Source organism: Neovison vison, chromosome 11 (genome assembly GCF_020171115.1).
Source record: "Neovison vison isolate M4711 chromosome 11, ASM_NN_V1, whole genome shotgun sequence".
In the NCBI taxonomy this organism is placed as follows: Eukaryota; Metazoa; Chordata; class Mammalia; order Carnivora; family Mustelidae; genus Neogale; species Neogale vison.
Window position 1 is genome coordinate 47,145,074 of NC_058101.1, and position 22,221 is coordinate 47,167,294.

General features: G+C 44.9%; 2 long non-coding RNA genes across 4 annotated transcripts; both read left to right on the forward strand.

The window, feature by feature from the left end:
* Window positions 1-851: 851 nt before the first annotated feature.
* On the forward strand, window positions 852-2,673 carry LOC122889459. Of its 3 annotated transcripts, XR_006380903.1 has the most exons (4): window positions 988-1,079; window positions 1,731-1,853; window positions 2,287-2,332; window positions 2,442-2,673. It is a non-coding gene; the product is annotated as an uncharacterized LOC122889459 (long non-coding RNA). The 3 variants fall into 3 exon arrangements; XR_006380905.1 differs by lacking the exons at window positions 988-1,079; window positions 1,731-1,853 and adding an exon at window positions 852-959; XR_006380904.1 differs by lacking the exon at window positions 1,731-1,853.
* A 15-nt stretch (window positions 2,674-2,688) lies between these two features.
* Window positions 2,689-3,589, forward strand: LOC122889460. The gene is made up of 2 exons (XR_006380906.1): window positions 2,689-2,800; window positions 3,216-3,589. It is a non-coding gene; the product is annotated as an uncharacterized LOC122889460 (long non-coding RNA).
* The last annotated feature ends 18,632 nt before the right edge of the window (window positions 3,590-22,221 follow it).

Consider the following 22,221-nt stretch of genomic DNA (forward strand, 5'->3'; position numbering starts at 1 on the left):
TATACATTTTCTATCAATCAGTGAATGCATGGCTAAAGAAAATGTGGGATTTATATGACAGGAAACATTATTCAGCCAGAAAAAAAAAGAAGGAAATCCTGCCATTCGTGGCAACATGGATGGACCTTGAGGGCATGAGACTCAGTGAAAAAAAGTCAGACAGGGAAGGACAGACACTGTATGACCTCACTTATTTGTGGAATCTTAAAAAAAAAAAAAAAAAAAAAAGAAGAAGAATTCAGAAATACAGAGAACAAATTTGTGGTTTTCAGAGGCAGGGGTTTGGGGATGGGGGAAGGGGGTCAAAACTTCCAGTTGTCAGATAAGCAAGTCCTGGGGATGTAACATACAGCATGGTGACCACAGTTGAGAACACTGGATTGTATATTTGAAAGTTGCTAGGAATAGATCTTAAAAATTGCAATCATAAGAAAAAAATTTGCAACTATGTGAGGGGATGGATGTTAAGTATACTTATTGTGGCTATCATTTTGCAGTATATACGTAAATCATTACAGTATACATCTTAGACTAATATAATGTTATATGTCAATTATATCTCAATAAAACCAGAAAAAATGTAAAATTTTGAAAATTTTTTTTTTTACAAAGGTGCATTCAAACTCATATCATCCTCCTAGAAAGCCCAGGAGTAATACTACTATTCTCTCTATTTTAGAGATGGGGAAACTGAGCTCCTGAAAAAGTTGTAGGTCAGAGCTCGCTTCCTTGGTTCTGGAAGCCAGGGCACACCTCCCTGAGGAGCTGGCATGGAGGCAGTGACTGTTGGAGGAGAAAACGGGAGCTCTGGGAAGGCTGGAGGGCAGATGGGGCGAGCAAATGTTCCAAGCAGAGGGAAGAGCCAGCGCCAAGGCTGTGAGTCAGGCACAAGCTTAGCATGTGTGAGAGGGAGGGAGGAGGCGGCCGCCTCACAAAGAACTAACTGCCTGAGAAGCCAGGTGAGCTTAGACGGAGGGGCCCTGGGGCCAGACTTAGTCTTTGAAAGAGTCTCTTGGGCTGTTGCTGGAAAACGGACCACAGCAGAGCAGGAGGGGCCGCTGGCTCAGCTCAGAGCAGAGGTCAGGAGGAAGGGCTGGGTTTGGCTTGCTGTTGACAGGACTGCTGATGGATGTGAAGGGGAGGGGGCCGAGAAATCCCAGCTCACAGCCTGAGCATCTGGGGGTGTAAGATGCCACGAGGAGGTGAGGCTGATGAGGTCGGGCAGGAGTAGTTGCCCGGGTTTAACATGTGTGTTAGGCATTTGTTGGCATTTGGAGCCAAGGGACTGAATCTGAATGGGGCCTTCCCAGGCCACAGTCATGTAGTTCCGGGGAACCTGGTTCCCAAACCTAGAGGTCCTGTAGAAAACTTGGGAGGGGGGGCATGTTGGAAATACAGACTCCTGGGCCTTATCTCAAACGCGCTGAGTCCTGATGGAAGAGCGTCCAGGAGTCTGCAGGGTTAGGAGGCCTACTGTCCTTCCAGAGTCAAACTTGCTTTCCTTAAGCACTTTCTCTGGGCCAACACTTTTCAGTCCTTGTTTTTTTAAAATCTCATAAGAATTCCATGAGATCCTTTCTTCCCTCCCTCCATCACAGATGAGAACCAGAAGGCTGAGAGCATCTCAGTCACTTGCCCTTGTCTCCCAGCAAATTCAATAGAGCGGCTGGGGGATGGGGAGCTGGGCGCCTCGATCTTGAGTGCATTTCATGAATCTCTTGAATCTTCAGGCCTCTTTCTTTCAACCAAGGGCTTTCTCCGGTGCCAGGGGCTTACTTCAGAAAAACGGTGTCCGGCTTCTTGCGTCGAGTCTGACTTAGAATGTTGCAACCGCCTGTGGATCTCCTCTTTGAGTAAATATTTAAAGCGGATTTAAATTTTTCCTCTTCAACCTTTCTAAATAAAAATAAATCTCGCCCTCTGGACTGTGTCCACTTGCTTCCCGTTTATTTAAGAGCTCCGTTTATCCTGCTGAGTGCCGGTGAAGTGGGGCCCAGGCAAACAGAGGATGCCTGTGGTCAAGGAAGGAGGGTTCTGGAACCCCAGGCTGATCCCCTCCAACCCCCCACCCCCACCCCCGCAGCAAGCAAGCTTACTACCACGCTCATTTGCAACCCTTGCATTTGGCTGAGTTGCACCAGCTCCCCCCAGGGGACCAGCTCTGGAGGGAGTCACGCCCCAGGCAGATTCCCAGATACCGAGGTAAATGCTCACGATCTACCGTCAGGGATCACAAGTTGCAGACTTTTTAATGATGAAAAAAATGCTGTTTGTTTTCTTTTTTAGGAGTTAGATCCCCGGGCCCCCAGAGACAAGTCGACAGAATGAGAAAGTAAGTGACCACTGACTTCCATCTGAAATCATTTTAATCCACGGAATTCCAGAAAAGTCCACTTTTCCTATTTCAACCGCTCCCCCTCTTCCCTTTGTTTGTAATTTAGCCGCCGTTTCCCAAAGACACGCAGCAGTGAAGATTCTCGCTCAGAAGGCCCTGCAAAATCAAACAGGAAAAAAAGAGACATCACGCCCCTCCCCTCGCCACCCTGTCTGTCCCCCTGGTTCTGCCAGAACTCCACCGGCTTGCCAAGAGCCACCCAGGAACAGATTTCCTGTCTCATCTGCTGCATCTGGTCGTCCACTCCTACTCCCTGTTCATCCCCCCCCCCAAAGGCACTGCTGGCCACAAACCCGCTGCAGACGCCGAGCTCGCCATGGCACTGATCGGCGTGGCTGCAGCCGCCCTCCCTTCTGCTTCTTCCGGAAACGCAGAGAAGCAGCCACCCTCCCTCCACCCAGCCAGGTGACACCGGGCAGCTCTCTGATGGCAGGGCCACGTCCAAACCCCCCCGCCCAGGAAGCCAAGCCTTTACCGTCTATACACTCGCTCCTCTATTCCATGCCCGCGGTTTACACTTGGCTGGGAATAACCTCACCTCCGGTTCAAGCCACGGGAAAGTCAGGAGGCTTGGGTGGTATTTCAGGCTGAGCAATTGCCTTGCTGGGGTGGGGGTGGGGGGTGGGGCGCTGGCGGAGGGAATAATCCTTTCTGAGCCAGGGTGTCTCTGACTTGAAAACAGGGAAATCTCCCAGGCAATAGGTGTTTGTCAGGTGCACTGAAATCGGCTACTAAAAGATAAATCTTTATTTTAACAGATGAATCCTGTTTATTTTCTTCTTCCCTTCCCCTCCCCCCCACCCCACCTTTTCCTTTTTAGTTGGTCTGGAGCATCCTCAATGCCTCCTCGGTGCCCCAGGCAACCTGTGTAGACAACCTACTATTTATCTGTTATGGACTGGATATTTGAGTTTCCCCAAACTCTTATGTTGAGGTCCTACCTCCCAGAGTGCTGGGATAGGGAGGCGGGGCCTCTGGGAGGTACTGAGGGTAGAGCCCCCATGGTGGGATTAGTGGCTTTCTAAGAAGAGGAACAGAGGTCGTGGTAATGTCCTCTCCTGGACCCCTGAAGATAAAGGCGGCCATCTGCAAGACGCGAAAAGTGCCTTTACCAAGAACGAGATCTACTGACACCTTGAACTGGGACGTCAGCCTCCAGAACTGTCGGAAATAAATGTCTGTTGATGAAAACCAGTCTGTGAGATTCAGTTATTGCAGCTGGAGGAGACCTAGACATTATCCTTTCACCACTTTTCCTCCATGTTCGTATAATCATCCATAACCATCAAAGAACATCTGTATAAATACATATATGTTTATCATTATTTTCTTATTTTTATATTTTTCTGTATCTTGCTTTTTGTTTGTTTCCTGTAGCACCTAGTGGAATCCCTCTTAATTCACTCAGGCTAGCTCTAAGTTATCTCTCTGAACAGCCACAAAGTGGAGCAGAACTACAGTTTCTTTAACCGTTCTCCTACAGAGACTATTTACTTTGTGTTCAGTTTTTTGTTTGCTTGTTTAATCACCGTTTACAATGGAGTGCATTTCTGTGAAAATACATCCTTAGGTCTTAAAGCTTTCACTCCTAAGGGATAGATGCCTGGGAGTGCAGATTCTGCGTCAGACATGTATGTATTTTTAATCATAAAAGATGTTGCCACATTTCTTTCAAGAAAGATTGCATTAATACATACTTCCAACCAGAAATGTACTAGAGTCCACACATCCTCTTTAGCAATAGGGATTATTGGTCCCCCATTTTTCCATCTGATCAGTGAAAATTGCTGTCTCTTGTGACTTTACTTCCTATCTCTCTGATTGCCCCTGAATTTGAGCCTCTTTTCATGCATGTGCTGGTCACCTGGAATTGCTTTTCTGTGAATTACCTATTCACATCCTTGGCTCAGTTTTCTGTTGTGCTGTTTATCCCTGACTTACTTGTTTTGTAAGAGTTCTTTGTATATTATAGCTGTTCACCCCCTGATCTCTGGGTTGCTCCCCAGGCTAGTGTTTATCTATTGACTTAGTTTATGGTGGCTTTTCCAAGCCATGGCTTCTCATTTTTATCTCATCAAGTATGTATGTATGTACTTTATAGCTTCTGAATTTCCAACATTGATTAAAAAGCTCTCACCCACCCTAGATTTTACATGTGGTGATCCAGTATTATTGTTGTTTCAATTTTTACATTTAGATCTTCAATCTACCTAGAATTTATTTTGTGTATGGGTAAGAGAGGAGCTAAGGCGGGACTTGGTCCCAGGACCCTGAGATCATGACCTGAGCTGAAAACAAGAGCCAGAGGCTTAATCAACTGAGCCACCCAGGTGCTCCTCATCTTTATTTAATACCCAATCCTTCCCCACTGGATTGAAAAAATCACCTTTTAAAAACAGCTTTATTGATTTTCAACAACATGGATAGAGCTAGAGAGCATAATGAAATGCTAAACCAAATAAGTCAGAGATAGACATACTATCTGATTTCACAGATATGTGGAATTTAAGAAACAAAATAAATGAACAAAGGAAAAAAAAAAAAGAGAGAAAAACTAACCAAAAAACAGACTCTTAACCATACAGAACTCTGAACCATGGTAACCCTCAGTTACCAGAGGGGAGATGGATGGAGGTCTGGTTGAAATAGGTGATGGGGATTAAAGAGTCCATTATCATGATGAAGACTGAGTAATGCATAAAATTGTTGAATCACTACATTGTACACCTGAAACTCACATAACATTGTATGTTAACTATACTGGAATTAAACTTTTAAAACTTAAAAAAAAAAGTTTTGTTGAAGTATAATTTACACACTATAAAATTCATCCATCATTAAGTAATTTGAGTAAGTCAATAGAGTTTTACAACCATCACAATCTAGTTTTAGAACATTTCCATCACCCCAAAAAGTTTTCTTGTATCTGTTTACTCTCTAGCCTAGGCAACCACAGATCTGTTTTCTACAGATATAAATTTGCCTTTTCTAGACAAGAAGAATCACTTTTGTCCTACTTGAAACTATAAATATATGGTTAGGACTGTCTGCTTTGTTCCACTGATTCATTTGTTTATCCTTCAACACACTAGAAATAAGAGCAAAGAATATGAAGAGTTTTTGAAAAGGAAATACAAATGCTCTTTAAAGAGCTTCAATCTCACTCCTAATTAGAAGGAAAAAACAAGTACAGACGAAAATTATGCTGAGATACCATTTTTCCCCTTTTAAGTTGGCAATAATTCAAAAGCTTGTAACACACCACGTTGGTGAGGTTATGGGCAAACATATTCTCATGCATTTCTGGTAAAAGCATAACCCTTCGGCATAACCCCTATGTAAGGCAATTTGGCAATATTTCACATGCATATTTCTGGCAATGGTACTTTTGGGAAATTATTCTAAAGATATATTTAGGAGAAAAGACATGGATACACACACACACACACACACACACACACTCACATTGTAACAGGGCTTATTGTAACAAAACATTAGAAATAACCTGAACAAACAATAATAGGGAACTAGTGAAATAAATTACCATATATCTATACAATGGAAGGTAAAGCATCTAAATAATAGAGAACAAATAAGCTCTTTTTGTATTACAAATATCTTGGAGATTTAGTAAGTAAAAAACAGGATTTGGAGGGTATGCTATGATACCCTTTGTGTAGAAAATGTGGAAAAAAACAAGATTCTCTATTTCTTTCTATCTATCTATCTAAATTCTGGAAGGATATCATATGGTGGGGGATTAGATGAACCTGGACAGATGTGGGACAAAGACAGGAGGAAAGTTTTCACTGCATATTTTTCCCCTTAATATAATTTATATTAATTTTTTGCCTATTTAAAATTTTCTCTTAGCTATCTTCAGGCGTTTATCCTTTTGTATACAAGTTTATCCGATTCTCACTTTCTCAAGGCTATTGGCCTTGTAATTGTAATTGTATTAAACTTATATCTTAATTTTGGGAGAATGGACTTTTACATTATGTTGTCTTCTCAACCAAGACTGTTGAGGATTTTTTCCATTTGTTAAGATTTGGGTTTAGATACTTTGACAAGATGTTATAGTTTGATTTAAATGTCCTTACTTATTAAATTTATTTCTAGAAAAATTTTTAGTTTACTGTGAATGAAACACTTTTCCCACTTTTTTTCAAGTGCTTACTGTCAGAAGACTGAACATTCACTTCTTTTATTAATTCTAGTAATATTTTATAAGATTATCTTGGATTTTCCAGGTATATAACCATATCAACAGTTAGTTTAGACACTTCCTACATTTATGTCAGTTCTTTCATATTCCTGTCCCAATGCATTTGTTAGAATCGCAAGACAATGTTAAATAATAGTAATGATTATGGCTTTCTGTTCCAGTTCCTGATTTTAGTGGAAATGATTCTAGCATTTTTCATTTAGGTTAATATTAGGTTAAGCTACATACGATTGTTGTTTTATAGGTCCAAAAGAGCTGGAGATTGGTGATTTCATATGATTCGATATGAATGTTTGTTCTTGGTTTCCATACCTCTTTTGCCTGAAGTTTTTATTAGAAATGGCTGTTAAGAGGTGCCTGGGTGGCTTAGTTGGTTAAACATCTGCCTTTAGCTAAGGTCATGATCCCAGGGTCCTGGGCCTGGGATTGAGCCCTATGTCCGGCTCCCTGCTCAGCCAGAAAACTACTTCTCCCTCTCCCTCTGCCCCACTCCTTCTGCTCCAGCTCTCTCTCTCTCTTAAATGAATAAATAAAATCTTAAAAAAAAAAAAAAAGAAAGACTTGCCTCTTCTAACATTCCAGTTATGTGAGTGAGTAAATTCCACATTTCTTTAGTGAGTTTGAATTGGGCTTCTGTCACACACCATAGGAGGAAACCTGATAGACACAGTAGGGGGTGGGGCTGAAAGGTCCAACCCTCTACGCACATGCGTGGGGCCCCTGATAACCAGCCCTCATCCTTTGATTACCTAGGGACTTTCCAAAAGCCACATTTATTGCTCTCATCACTTAGGATATCCCAAGGGTTTCAGGAGTTCTGTGCCAAAAATGGGGACAAAGACAAAAATATATATATTTCTTAGTGCAAATCACCATAGGCAGAGAGGATAGATACTTGTACATTAAGATAGATACTGGTCAGAGTAAAAGGAGAAATTTATGTGAATCTTAAAGATTTCAAAGAATCTTATGCTTATGGCAGACTCCTTAGGCCAATGAACTCTTGAATCCTGGCAACATACAATTTTGATGTAATTGCTCCACTTTAAGGAAAACCACCCCTGACCCTGTATTCTCCTCTAGCTATGGCCCTTTCATTTGACTTCCTGTATAACTAAACTCATTCAAAGAGTGTCCACATTTATTGTCTCTACTTCTCTTCCTCGTAGTCTTTCCTGATGGGGTGGCCTTATCCATATTCTGCTCCTATTTTGCTCTTTGCTCAAGTCTCCAGTAGCTTCCATGTGGCTAAATTCAATTGCTAAATCCAATGATCTGCCTTCAGCTTATATGACAAATGCAGAATCTGATGTTTTTCAGCCTGTCCTGGAAACACTCTTCATTTGGCTTCTAGGATCTACTTTCTGCTAATCTCGTCTCTAAGAGTGGGCACGCCTTTTCAGTTTCTTTTGCTTCTTGTTCTCATTTCCAGGACCACTTAGAATATGGGCCCTGTGGTCTTGCCCCTTTGATGTCTTCACTCTCTACGTGTTCTGAGTGGTAATCTCAGCCACAGCTTTAAATGCCATCTATATGCTGACAACTTCTAAATTTATGTCCCCAGCCTGGACCTTTCCCCTGAATTCCTGTGACATACTTGACATCCTCAGTTGGAAGTCTAATATGCATCTGACTTAACATACCCAGAAAGGAAACTCCTAATCTTTCTACAATAAACCAGTTTCTCTCTCATCTTTATATTTTTAGGCTTCAAATTATAGATTCTTCTTTTACTCTTTCACACTAATACTCTACATCTAATCAATCAGAAAACGATCTGGGATCTATGTTCAAACTACAGCCAGAGTTTCCACTGGTACCATCCCGGTCTAAGTTTCCATCGTCCATCATCTCTTGCTCATATTACTTACTATCTTGGGCTCCTAGCTGGTCTCCTGGCTTCTGTCTATGCCCACTCTAGGCCATTTTCCACCCAGCAACCAGAGCAATCATTTCAATACTTGTCTTTGCTTGGAATCCTCCAATGGCTTCCCAGTTCACGCAGGGTAAAAGCCAAACTCCCTCTGATTGTCCTCTGGCCTTCATTCAATCTAGATTCTTCTACTCACTGCATGCCAGCCACACTGGACTCTGTGCTGCCCCTCAAACGGACAAGATGGACCAACCCTCTTGGTCCAAAATTTGTTCTCTGGAATGTTCTTTCTCAGCTCTGTACATAGCTTGCTCCCTCACTTTCTAGATCTTTGCTTAAATACCACTTTTCATGAGTGCTTCCCTGATCACCTTATTTAAAATGCCATCCTCCTACCCCACTCCCAATATGTATTATTATTCCCCCATAATTAATTCTCTCCTGTTTATCACCATTTAATGCACCATGATTTATCGTATTTATTCATTTATTCTCTATCTTCCTACACTCTAGAGTAAGCTCCATGAGGGTAGAGATTTTTGGCCTGTTTTGTTAACTGTTGTATCTCCTGATTGACAGCAGGTGATTACAAATGTTATTTGAGAGATTCCTGGGTGGCTCAGTCAGTTAAACGTCCGACTTTTGATTCTGGCTCTGGTCATGATCTCGGGGTCATGAGATTGAGCCCTGCCTGCATCAGGCTCCATGCTTAGTGTGAAGTCTCTTTGAAATTCTTTTTCTCCATTTGCCCCTACCCCCACTCACATACGCTCTCTAAATAAATAAATAAAATTTTTAAAGAAACCTTATTTGAGTGAATTCAATCAATGATTAAAGAATACATGACACCAGTTTGTTCTCTAACACATTTGAGGTTCTATGTGAGAAACAACCAATGGCTGCGTAGGGTTTGGAGGAGAAGAGAGAGGGGAACAAGGATTTTGAGGCAATTATCTTGAGGACACTGTGCTAGATGGATTTGGGAGTGGGCAGGAAGGCATGGGGAGCAAACGGGGATCAGGTGGGCTAATAGGAGGTTTTTGTAATATTAAAAATGAAAGAGAACTAATGCTGATGTGGGGGGTAAAGTCTTTGTGACTGGGACAGAAAGATAGCACTGCAAGAGAAATAACAACATCTCAGAGGTAGTTACTACTGTGGCCAGCTCAGTTATGATCCTTCTTCCTTCCCCCCTTCCCTCCCCCACTCCTTCCCTCACTCCTTCCTTCTTCAATTCCTTCTTTCCTTCCTTCCTATTCTATGAGGAATAGAAATTCCTCATAGGAGCAAATTCTCTCAATGATTATGTGACTGGGAAAGAGAATATATTATTTTTGCATAAATACCGTATTTGGCTAAAAAAACCCTATTTCATCCAGACAGTATGTCTTTGAAAAAAGCAGTTGTCTTTTATTTTTCTTCAAGAAACATAGAAATGTACTAATCAATGCCTTGGTTTATTTTTCTTTTTTTTTCTTTTTTTTTTTTTAAAGATTTTATTTATTTATTTGACTGAGAGAGATTACAAGTGGGCAGAGAGCCAGGCAGAGAGAGAGAGGAGGAAGCAGGCTCCCTGCTGAGCAGAGAGCCCGATGCGGGACTCGATCCCAGAACCCTGAGATCATGACCTGAGCCGAAGGCAGTGGCTTAACCCACTGAGCCACCCAGGTGCCCTTGGTTTATTTTTCTACGGTGCCCTTTTTGCCCCTCAAATACAAACTCTACAGCCATATAGTAAAAATGTATTTTTAATATTATCTCAATAATAATCTAAGAAATAAGACTCTGAACTAAGTGGAAGAAATCAGACAGACAAAGGAAAATGTGTATGATCTCACTTATATGTAGAATCTAAAAAAGCCCCAACAGCAACAACAACAAAACCGACCAAAGAAAAAACCACTCATAGAAAAAGAGATCGGATTTGTGGTTACCAGGAGTAGGAGTGGGGAGAGGGGGAATTGGGTGAAGGTGGTCAAGAGGTACAAACTTCCAGTTTTAAGATAAATAAGTACAGCATGGTGACTACAGTGAACTCTGTTGTATAATATATTTGGAAGATGTTAAGAGAGCAATGCCCAGAGTTCTCATTGCAAAGAAAGAAAAAGATGCCCCTCCCCCCCTTTTTTGGGTATCTGTATGAAATGATGAATATTAACTAAACTTATTGTGGTGATCCCTTCACAATATATGCAAGTCAAACCACTATGCTGCACGTCTTTAAACTATTCAGTGCTGTAACTCAATAAAACTGGCGGGGAGGGAGAAGGACTCTGGCCAAGGATCTTTGCAATCCTTAAAGATAATTCTGCCTCTCCCTTTCTCTAGCTCGCTATCTATCAACTATTTATCCATCCATCCAAACATCATGATAAGGCAATTATGTTTATAGCACATTTATATATGTTCCAGGCACTGTCAGGAACTCTGTATATGTTAATTCATTCAATTCTTGCAAAGACTTTATGAAGTAGACCTACTGTTATAGAAACCCATCATAGATTCTCAATACCTTAACAAATACAAGCTGTTTTCACTCAAGTAATAGTTCAGGGTTTATATTTGGCCAAGTGGCCTTCCACTTGGTGATTCAGGGACCCAGACTCCTTCCATTTGATGACTCCATCATCCCACAGGGCTTCGGAGTCCTGTCAGGCACCCAGCCAATGGGATAAGACAGAATGTGGAGGAGCCAGGCCCACAATCAGGGCTCCCCATGCCCCCCCAACATTCCATTTAATAGAGAATTCAATTACACAGCAGACCCAAAGGTAAGGGAGGCTGGGCTGGGCAGAACCATCTGGCTGTAGGGGAACTGCTGACACATACCAGTCTGCCAAAGGTGGGCACGATGATGCTATCCTCCACAGGGGAAAACCAAGGTCTAGAATATCCAGAAACTTGCCCGAAGTTCTACCATTAACAAGTGCTGGAGCCAGGGCTCAAGCCCACGTCGTTGACCTCCGGAGTGCGGCTCTTTATCACTGCAAGTAGGATGACCTTCCGCAGAGGTCAGCTCAAAGACACAGCTGCCAGCGGACAAGGACGAACAACAGCAACAGAAGCAACAGTGTCTCCCAGACCCCAGACTGCTCCCGTTTTCCTGCTCACTCTCCACCTGCTGCTTCCCTGGAGCATTCGGCCAAGAGGTCCAGAACCTCAGCAAGGCGCTTGCCCACCAGCAAGGGAGCCTCAGGAGAAGCACGTGGCTGCCTGGGGAGGGCAGCGGCTTCCTCAAAGGAAGTCGGCCCGGTAGGGGAGGGGCGCACCAGAAGGACCAGAGGTGCTGGGGGCAGAGGGCGCAAAGACTTCCGCAGTAGACTCTTCTGACATAGCTAACTTCTGTCCCTGGGGGCCATGTTCAGGGTAACACAGAATGTCCCCTTATCATAGGCTCTGTCGTGGGGCCAGGGCAGCGGAAGGGCTCAGAGACTACTTCCCCTCTTCCCTGCTCTCCACCCTTGGACAGAACTGCGGGGAGTCCACGGTGCTCCTTGGGCAGAACGAGGTTACTCGTGATCAAGACCTGCAGGAGATCTTAGAACCCAAAGGAGCTGATGGAAACAATGGGTCCTCTCCTCGCAAAATGTACATATCCACCGAATTTTGCAGACTTTACAGACTTCCTGAAGGGGATTCCTGAACGAATGATTCAGAAGCGCTGGACTCTGGGCTGTCTTGAGCTCCAGTGTTCCTTCTTTCTTGAAACCAAGGACCCAAGAACCGCTCGCCTTGCCTCTGCTGCCTCCTGTGGAAGGAAACCTGGTAGGCACCTTCCAGGTTCCCGTGTCAGCCTCCCTGTGGTCTGCTCGGTGGCGTGAAGCACAGCCTGTCCAGGTCCCCACAACCCCGGGGCGTCCGGTTGCTGGAACCGCACCCACAGATTTGCTGGCAGAGGGCCTTCTGCACGCAGCCCTGTGACAGCGTGAGTCACCGCTGACTGCTCTGATTCACGGGCAGCCTTTCCCCACCAGAGGACCTTCAGGGGCCTCGTTTCCCTTTGTGCCAGCTCATCTTTAAACATCATTTGCTTCTTAACTGTCAAGGAAGGGTTTGGGGACGAAGCAGCCTTCCCGCGCGCTTCCCCTGGGGATGGAGCGGGGAGCTGGTTGTCACTGCCCCGCAGCTGTCCTGGGCACAGGAAGTCCAGAGGCTACTTGTCAGAGGTAAAGGGAACTATAAATACTATAAAAAATGAGAGAGTCCAAGTTCAAAGGAAGTCCGGATATGGCCAAGGTCGGACTGAGGAAAAGGAAGAAAGCGGGTCCAGAGGGAGCCTTTCTGTTTCCCTTTGAACCTTCAGTATTCCTCATGGACCTCCAGGGAAAAGCCAGAATCCCTTGGCGTTTCAAGGCCTCCCAGACTGATTTTCTGAACTTGTGAACCTGTGGCTCTAGTTAGCTTGCCCGAGGGACACGGCATGTGCCTCCATCTTTTCTAGGTACACGTTCTCATTATGCTGTTCTTCCAACAGATTGTCTCCTTCCCCCTTTCTGTCCACCTCAATCTGTCTTTTCTTAGGTCTGCTTTTAATTCCGTGTCCACCTGAAAACTTTTCTAGACCATTACCACTGGAAATAAACATGGTGGCTCTTCGCTGAGCACCCGCCACGTGCCAGTTGCTTCACAAACCTTATCACATTTAATTCCCTCAATCAGTTTGCAAGGCAAGTCTTATCATCTCTATTTTATAGGTGAGGGAATTGGGTTTGACGGGGTTAATTGAATCTCCTGAGGTCATTCAGCTAGTAAGTGACAGAACAGCAGCTCTTGTCCAACTGGCTTCAAAACCACTCTGTTACACTGTTGTTCTTACGTACCTATGCACGTGTTCATCTATCCATCCCTCCCCCCAGCCCCACCACCATCCATCCATCCAACTGACCTGTACTTTGTTCTTCCTCAAATACCTACAAGGAGCAAAGCAGCTCTTTCCCTCTTCCAAAGTCCTGTGGCACCCAGTATCCGAACCCTTCCTATGGCAACCCAGTGTGATACTTCTTCTCTTTTAGTGTAAACTTTATTTTATTAACTAATGCTAAGGCCAGGTGCCCCTCATAAAGTCTCCCATAGCACTTTGGGCAGACTGGATACTTACTGACAACTGCCTAATGATTGAACACTTACTCTGGTTTTATGGGCAGCTGAGAATAGCCATGTTCCCAGATGACCAGGAGCCAGGAGGCTGTGTCTTCAGGTGACCGGGGTCAGGGAAAGCCATTCATGAAAGGTCAAGAGACAAAAATGGGCTCTTGCTGGAGTCCTGAGCCAGAGTGTCCATGAACCCAGAAGAACCCTAGTTTATACTCTTTCCAAAACCTTTTGACAGGTAAACACTTACGTAAAAAAAAAAAAAAAGAAAAGTCTGCAGTGAGCATGGAACTTCTGCTTTGAGAATATAATCCCAGGAAATGTAATGTTCAGTTTCATAGATAACCATAATTCTTTTGCTTTCCATCCCGCCTACCCCTTTATATTATAATGAGATCTCTAGTAACTGGACCACGAATCCAAAATACTCTTCAATGGCATGCAAGGTGATATTTTTAAAAGTCCTGGAGATCCTGGTCCTCCGTAGCACAAGGAAAAGGAAATGATAAAGTAGCAGTTGTCTGAACCTAACTGTGTTCCTGTTTACACAGACAGATGAATACACAGGCAGTCATTTTCAGTCACTTCTAGTCATCCATGCACATAGGCACCATGTGTCTGTGAGTTGACCGAATGCTGCCTCAGTTACGCCCCCTCCCTTGAGCTGGCTTGAGCTCTCCTCTCCCTGGTCCTGGTTCCCCTTCATGCATTAGTCATGCACTGTAGCATGATCACCTGTTTACCTGAAGCCTTCCTCCACTAGACTGGGAACTTGGCGAGGGCAATAACCATGTCCTCATCATCATTATCATGGTGAGAGGCAACATTTTCAGTGCTGACTGTGTGACAGGCATCATGTTGACTGCTCTACCTGTGTTATTGGAATCCAACCCAAGCAATCCTATGAAGTAGGTGCTTTTACTGTTCTCAGGGGCCATTTTGGTTTTCTTCAGTCCCAACATGCATAGTTTGGCGAAGTCGAACTTATTTTGAAAGTTTTTTAAACAGAGTGAGAGAGGGAGAAAGAGCTTTAGAAGAAATATTTTCCTCTGCTATAGCAAAAGAATGTATCATCCCCAAAACACAAACTTTTTGACCCGAATTGTAAAGATCACCGATACAAAGTCAAAATAATAACTACAGGGGGTACAGAGATAAAAGACAGACTGGGTGTGAAAGTGCCACTAAAGGCTATGTGACCTCGGGCAAGTTCCCTCACCCCTCAGAGCCTCAGTTTTAACATATGTGAAGTGGGGGTGATAAAATGGGTGTTGAGGTGTTCTTGAGTGTAGGCACAGTGCTTACTTAGCATGGCCTGTGACCCAAAGTTGGTGTTTGATAAGGTGTGGCCATTATCATTATTTTCATGATCAATACTCACCCATTAATACCAGAGAGAAATAAAATCTGAGGTTTAGCCTGAATTTATATCAAGGTAGTTTTTAACTCTCTACAAATAGCTAGCCAATGTTCCTGGAGGAAGAGAATTACTTCTCCCTTCACAAATTCAAAAAGTGCTCAGTATTAGAACATGAACTTGCTAGGGTGCCAGGGTGGGGGCACTCAGTCCATTAAACTGCCAACTCATGATCTCAGCTCAAGTCTTGATTTCAGGGTGGTGAGCCCAAGCCCCGCATTGGGCTCTATGCTGAGTATGGAGCCTACTTAAAATAAAGAGGAAGGAAAAAAAAAAGAGTATGAACTTGCCATGCAAGAGATTTAAGGATACTCAAACATATTATTTTGATCAAGAGTTAAGATCTTTTATGTCTTCAGAAGATTCATGGGACTCATTTTTGATTGGGGTCACCACAAAAATTCCTGTTCTGGGTCAAGACTTAACATGACCGCACAGAACTCTTGCTTGGCAGGAGTTGGAGGCCTTAGAAGCTCTGCAGGTGGGAGGAAGCAGAGGCAGACAGAGTGCCCCTGGGAATGTCTCTTGATATATCAGAAGACCAACTTTGGGAATGTCCATCACAAAGATTTCACTTGTGCTTTAAGTTGCATTTGGGTGGTTTGCCCATGCACTGCCCCAGGCGTTTTGCTAGGAGCCTGCAGAGGTAAGAGGGTGGTGAGGCCAGCTCCAGGCTGGGCTCCTGGGCTCCTGCCAAGTGCCTTGGGCGGTCACTAGACAATTTTGAGCCTGGGAGATAAGAAGCTTATACTACAGTCTGAAATCTCCCTGCCTTTTCTGTACTGGGTCTATGGAGCACAAAAGTGCTCACAAAGACACAGCCTATAGGCTGTTTTACTGGGAGAACCACTTGTGGTTAAAGGACCTGTGGGATTCCTGCCCTGTTGCTGCCAGTCACCGAAGCCTTCGTTACAGCCTGGGCAATGGAGAGGGAAGAGGGCCAGTGCCTCTAGCCCCCAGCGTGGTGTGAACAAGTTCATGCAGGTTATTTTCTATCCCTGGTGAAGATACTGAAGGAGTTCTCCCTAGGGGTGGAAAACAGGAGAGGCAGTTTAGAACGAAAGCAACCGAGTGGCTAAACATTTCAATATGGTTAACATACAGAGCTCCTGGGAGGTAGGAGTGTGAGATTAGCTCTGATCTGGCTCGCAGATGACCAGTACACAAGCTTCGGGAAGCTTCCTGGGGATGGCAGCCACCAGAAGGCATGCTCCAGGAGTATTTCTGACATGGACTGAGCCATACCTCTTAGGGGAAGTATGAGGAGCACCCATTTTTCTAAATTAAAAACTGTGGGAGAACATTCTTTCTCAATTTATTCACCCTGCCTCCATCCTCCTGTCTTATGTCTCTCTCAAATAGCTACTATTTTGACATTGTATTGCCAATCTTTACACTTCAGTTCAAAAAGCATACCCACTTTATTTCTCAGAGATGACAAGTTCTTTCGCATTCAAGGGGAAAAATAGGATTGGTTAATGTCTCTACCAAATTGCCTGTTTTTAAGTGCTTTTTTATCTTGGAAGAAGATGTTCCAATTTGTTCTGATCTTCCTGGTCTATTCAAAATGTTCTTCAGGAGGCCTTCAGTCTGAAACCAGATTGTTCCCTGCATCCGTTTCAATAGAAGGTGTTTCTCTAATACATGCAAGTCATCATCAGTGACCAGCATCTAGAATCAATCACTCCTCAAGTTCTTAATTAAATCTCCAAGTTGGAAACTATGTAGTGAGACTCTTTATTCAAAATACTAAGAGAAAACATAAGCAGGCCTCATTTCTTACTGTAACAATGCCAGTTTTCCATAATCTGACCTTCACTTGACATCAGTGGACCAGAACCTTTCTTCAAAGCAGTGTATATATTTTTATAACCTAGATGCACCAGATGACGACAGAGGATTATCTTCGGTCATTAAAGATGTTGGAACATTCTTTATTACAGAGGGAAAAAATAGCCTCGTGCTTAGTTATGATTCCTGTTTGCAAAGCTGACTTGAGTTGTCTTTTGTTGTTACAAGGTGTGGACTCCAACTGTAGGATTAGAAGTACATACATTCTTTAGAACCAATATTTAAAAGCAGATTAGATACGTGATTCACACATTCTGTAGTCATATTTTGCAGAATAGCGAGAGATATGTGTGATCATTACAAATGCAAATATACTCACAAACAAGAAAATGATCTGTATTCTCTTCCCTGAGCAAGCTGTTTTTATTTTCAAGGGAAACTTAGTGATGCAATGCTTTCAAGATATATGCTATGTTTTATTCTTCCATGCTCTTTTTTTGTTTGTTTTATAAGAAAAGAGTCAATGTTGTTTTTAATCCATAAGTCTCTCTGGAATATGAGTGAATAAATGATCAGTTACAGGGAAACTGGCATTGCCACAAGATGCCAACGTCAAAAGATATTTAGTTTGACAATGAAGCTTTTGGTCACCCCTCCGCCTAGAACATATGATAGTAAATTTAGGACAAAGATGCACAACTGCAGTTTTGGTGTTTTGCTGGTGACAGCTACTGAGCTCACCTCTCCCCTTTCCCCTTGTGCCCCATATCTGATACCTGATACCTGATGAGAAAGCGCAGGGACACCATTACGTCTACACCAGTGGGAGGAGCAAACCACCCAAGGCCTGGTCATCCCAGCCTCTCCTCCTACCCACAAGAAAAACCAATGCCATTTGCCTTCCCAATCTCTCTTGAGCCATTCATGGACCTCTTTAGAAGCCTGCTCTGCACTCCTCTCCTTCCCCCAGAAAGCCTCATAATGTGAGTAATAAATCTTATCCTAACCTCTTGGTGTATGCGTGTTGCATCGCTAGTTTTGACATCGGAACCAAATTTTGGGTGGGAGGAGTCCATCCCCCCTCTGCAGGGTGATCGCAATAGGATACGATGCCATTAAAAAGTTTTTATGTACATACACATAGTAATACTCCTACCCATTAGCAGGAAAAACAACACAGAGAAATATACTGAGACATTAACAGTGATCATCTGGGAGCTGCAGGATATGCGCGTTTTCTTCTTCATATTTCTCTGTATTTTCTAAAGTTCCTGCTCTAAAGATATGCTTTTTTATATGTACACAAAAAGCAATGTAGTATGCAACATAGAGCCAAAAGTGTTCTGCCCTAAGAGAGAAGGAAAAGACTCAAATCGTTTTGATCAGTTTTAACTTTACCTAATCCTGAATTATGTATATACAAAATATGAAAACCAAGCCTCACATGATCTGTTCTTTTCCCTCTCTTCGTAAGAAAAAAAGAGGAGGCATAAGTGAAGTTAAGTTTCACTTTTTAGGAAAGTTTTAATCTAATCTTTGAAAATATTTGGATGAAAGTCAGCCTGGGGAACATAATTCTGCTAAAAACAATTCTTCATTCTCGGGACTCAAAGGCTGAACTGAACTCTTGTAAACCTAGAGCCGTTTAAAAATGTTAATTAAAAATGTATTAACCTTAGCATATTGGACATGTGTGGTCATTCCTTGTCTCACAGATTTTCACTCTAGGGGTGGTGGGTCTGGTTTTGTAAATTTCCTATTTGATGGATTGCCGGAGGGAAGACACAGACACTCGTGACTTCCCAAGGAAGAGGTATGAATCCCTCCATCCTAGAGCTGAAAGCAGGATGTACAAGGTCACAGGACTAGGTGGCGGCAGGGCTCGTCTTCCGAACCATGCAGATGGATCTGAAATTCCCAACCCCCCGTCCCTCTGGGTGATCCAGATGTAGAAGGGGCTAAGCAAACAATGATGTTTTTCACAGGAGCAGTGGTCCGAGAACTTGAGCCTGCACTGCAGTCCCCAGAGGGCTTGCTCAGACACAGGTTGCTGGATCCCACCAGCAGGGATTCAGACTCAGTAGATCCAGGATGGTGTCTGAGAATGTGTGTTTCTAACAAGTTCCCAGGCAATGCTGAGGCTCTTTCCCAGCAACCATACTGAGAACCAGCAGGGTGAGAGCAGAAACTTAACTCTGGGACTTTTGGGGGCAGATGGTTCCAGGCCTGGGTCTTAGAGCCCTTAGGGAGCTCCTCTAATTCACTGGATGTGTAAGGCTGCCAGAGGGCTTTAGTGGTCACCCTAAAACTTCCAGTCCTAGAGACAGCCACCTCCACACCCTGGGACATTTCCCGGCTTGTCAGGTGATCTCCTCCAGAGCTGCTTTCTCCTCTGCTGTCTCTTGGTTAACTAGCCACTACCCCCACAGGTGAGATTTCATTAGGCCAATTACTTGTGGAACAGGAAATTTCTTCTTTTATTGTAGCTCTCAAAACAGCTCTATTTAAATAGTGCTCCCAGGGACGCCTGGGTGGCGCAGTTGGTTAAACGACTGCCTCCGGCTCAGGGCGTGATCCTGGAGTCCCGGGATCGAGTCCCACATCGGGCTCCCAGCTCCATGGGGAGTCTGCTTCTCCCTCTGACCTTCTCCTCGCTCATGCTCTCTCTCACTGTCTCTCTCTCTCAAATAAATAAAATAAAATCTTAAAAAAAAAAAAAATTTAAATAGTGCTCCCAAGGGGGTGTTAGGGAAGTGAAGACAGGGGCTTATGTCTACTTAGACTAGTCATGGGAGACCAGATGCCAATCGCGAGGGCTTGGGTCCAACCCAGATTGCAGCTGGGTGCCTGGCCGTGGGTACTAGCTGGGACAAGGGTTTTGGGGAGATTGTTTGAACCTCATCTGAGGAATGAAGTGTTCCCTTGGCCAGCTTTTCGGGAACAGTAAGGATTAATTACGCTACTAGCAGAGAGGAAAATCTGCTCAGCCTTTGAGCTACATTAACTCTTCTAGGTCCCAGAGGGGCTTTCTCTGAATCTTTAGAAACTGGCAAGAAATGAAATAGTCTCTAGAGTCTGGAATATAAAACAGAGCTATTCCACAGGGTCAACACGTTGTGTCCTGATGACTAGCTTTATCTGGCCTGTGGAAAGGCCTTGTAGGTAGTGCTCAGAAAAATGTCAGTGAACGACTCCCCAGTAAAACACGCAGGATGATCTCGGTGTAGACGCTGACATTTAGAGAATCTCTGACTTGGCTGCCTTTGCAATGGGCACCCTAAGGTCTCCGTGTTTTCCCTCCCTAACCCCATCGTGCTTTTCTTTCTGTCAAACCTAGAGGAAAGTGAGTCCGTTTGCGCTGTATTCGAGGCTCGCTCTGGCCGCCGGGATTGCAGGCAGGTGCTCTGCCACCTCAGGAGCCGGGCCCGCGAAGGCTGGCGGGGGAGTGCTCAACCTCCCGGCCTCCAGAGGGAAGCGCTTCCTCAGCCCTCGCCTCCCGAGCAACCGCTCTGCTCCGCGGCAGGCGAGCGGATTCCAGTCAGCACTCTGGGCCGCCGCGTCCCCAGCCCGGGGCTGCCTCGCGCGCGGCGACTCCCACGCCGCGGGCTGCCGCCAGGAGCTGGGCTCTTGCCAAGGGAGAAAAGCAGGTGGATTATAAACTGGAGCGAGAACGTGTTAAATCCCGCCAAGCTGCAGTCCTCAGACCAAATCTTGCACGTCCTGAGCCGGGCCGCGCCGGAAGCCGAGTCAAGTCCGGTCCTGCTGTGTCTCAGGCGCTCCCTCTCCGGCGCGCGTGCCTCGGGGCTCCGGCCTCGGCGTCTGGACTTGGTGCGAAGGCCAAGGGCGCATGCGGGGGACGCAGCAGGTGCCCCAGGGAGGACCCCCGGGCGGAGGGAGGGAAGGACAGAGCGGGGAAAGCCGGTGAAGGCGCGGGCAGCCCGAGAGAGGGCTGAGCTTGCCCGAGCGCCTGCCCCCGCCCCGGGCCCCCCGCCGCCTTCTGAGGCCGCAGGAGGCCTCGGCCTGGCCCGTGCGCTCCGTGCGGCCGCTCAGCCCTGCGCCAGGTGTCCCGTAACCTGGAGGAGCCTGCGGCAGGCAGCCCCCCTTCTCCCAGAGTTCCTTGTTTCCGGGGCCGCGGCGGTAAGCCGGCCAGGACTGGGCCTTACAGGAGCCGGCCTGGATCCTGTGCTGCTGCTCCTCCTGACGGGGCTTGGTGGAGGGAACCTCCCAGGTACCTGCATTTTACACCAGAAGCTCCTGGGACCAGCCGCATCTGTCACCTGGGACTCACTCTCAGGCCCCACCCTTTACCTACTGAGTCAGCATCTGTCACTTCATGCTCCCGGGTGATTCTGAGGAACGTAAAGCCTGACGAGAACGGCCTGAAGCTCGGGTTCCCAAACCCGCATGTACTTCTGGGGAGTTTAATTTAATTTTTATTTTATTTTATTAAAGATTTTATTTATTTACTTGAGAGAGACAGCGAGAGCAGGCATGGGCGTGGAGCGGGGAGGGGTAGAGGGAGAAGCAGGCTCCTGACTGAGCGAGTGGCATGACGTGGGACTCCATCCCGGGGCCTGAGCCAAAGGCGGAGGCTTAAAAGACTGAGACCCCCCGGGCGCCCTAATTCTGTAGTTATTCTAACATTCAGTAAAGTTTGAGAAACACTGCCTACAGTACCTTCAGATTTTCCTCCTAGTCCACTGTTTCTCAAAATTTAATGTGCACAGAAATTCCCAGGAGATCTTGTAAAATCTCAGTAGAACTGAAGAAAAGGATATTCCTCAGTTCTAATGAGCTCCAAAGCTCATTAGATGCTAATGCTGCTCGCCCAAGGACCTTTCTTTGAGAAGCAAGTTTTTAAGACATGGGAGAGTGACCACTGGAAAGAAGGTAGTAAAATAAAAACAGGAGAGATCCCACTTTGTGATATCAGGATCGGGGCAGCTAGCTGGGTAGTGTGGGAGAAAGCCCTCAGGATCCAGAAATAAATAGACTAGAGTTCTAGCTCTCTCCCTACCAGCTGTGGAAACTTGAATAACTTAAGTATTTTTCTGATCATCATTTTCCTTAGTTGAAAAATGGGGATGGGAAGGCCTATTTAATACAGCTATGTCAAGATATCAGGTGATCTACTGTCCTAGGGTTTCCTGTAGGAAAAAACCCAAACAAGGAAACACAATGAACAAAATTATATTTCAAGAAAGCTTTTTTGAAATAATAATAATTTGAGAGGAACCTGAGTCAGTTGGTCAGTTAAGCATTTGCCTTTGAGTCAGGTCATGATCCCAGGGTCCTGGGATGGAGCCCCACATCAGGCTCCCTGCTCAGTGGGGAGTCTGCTTCTCCCTTGGCCCCTCACTCTGCTTTGCTGCTCTCTCTCTCACTCTCTCCCAAGTAAATAAAATCTTTAAAAAAAAATTGAAATT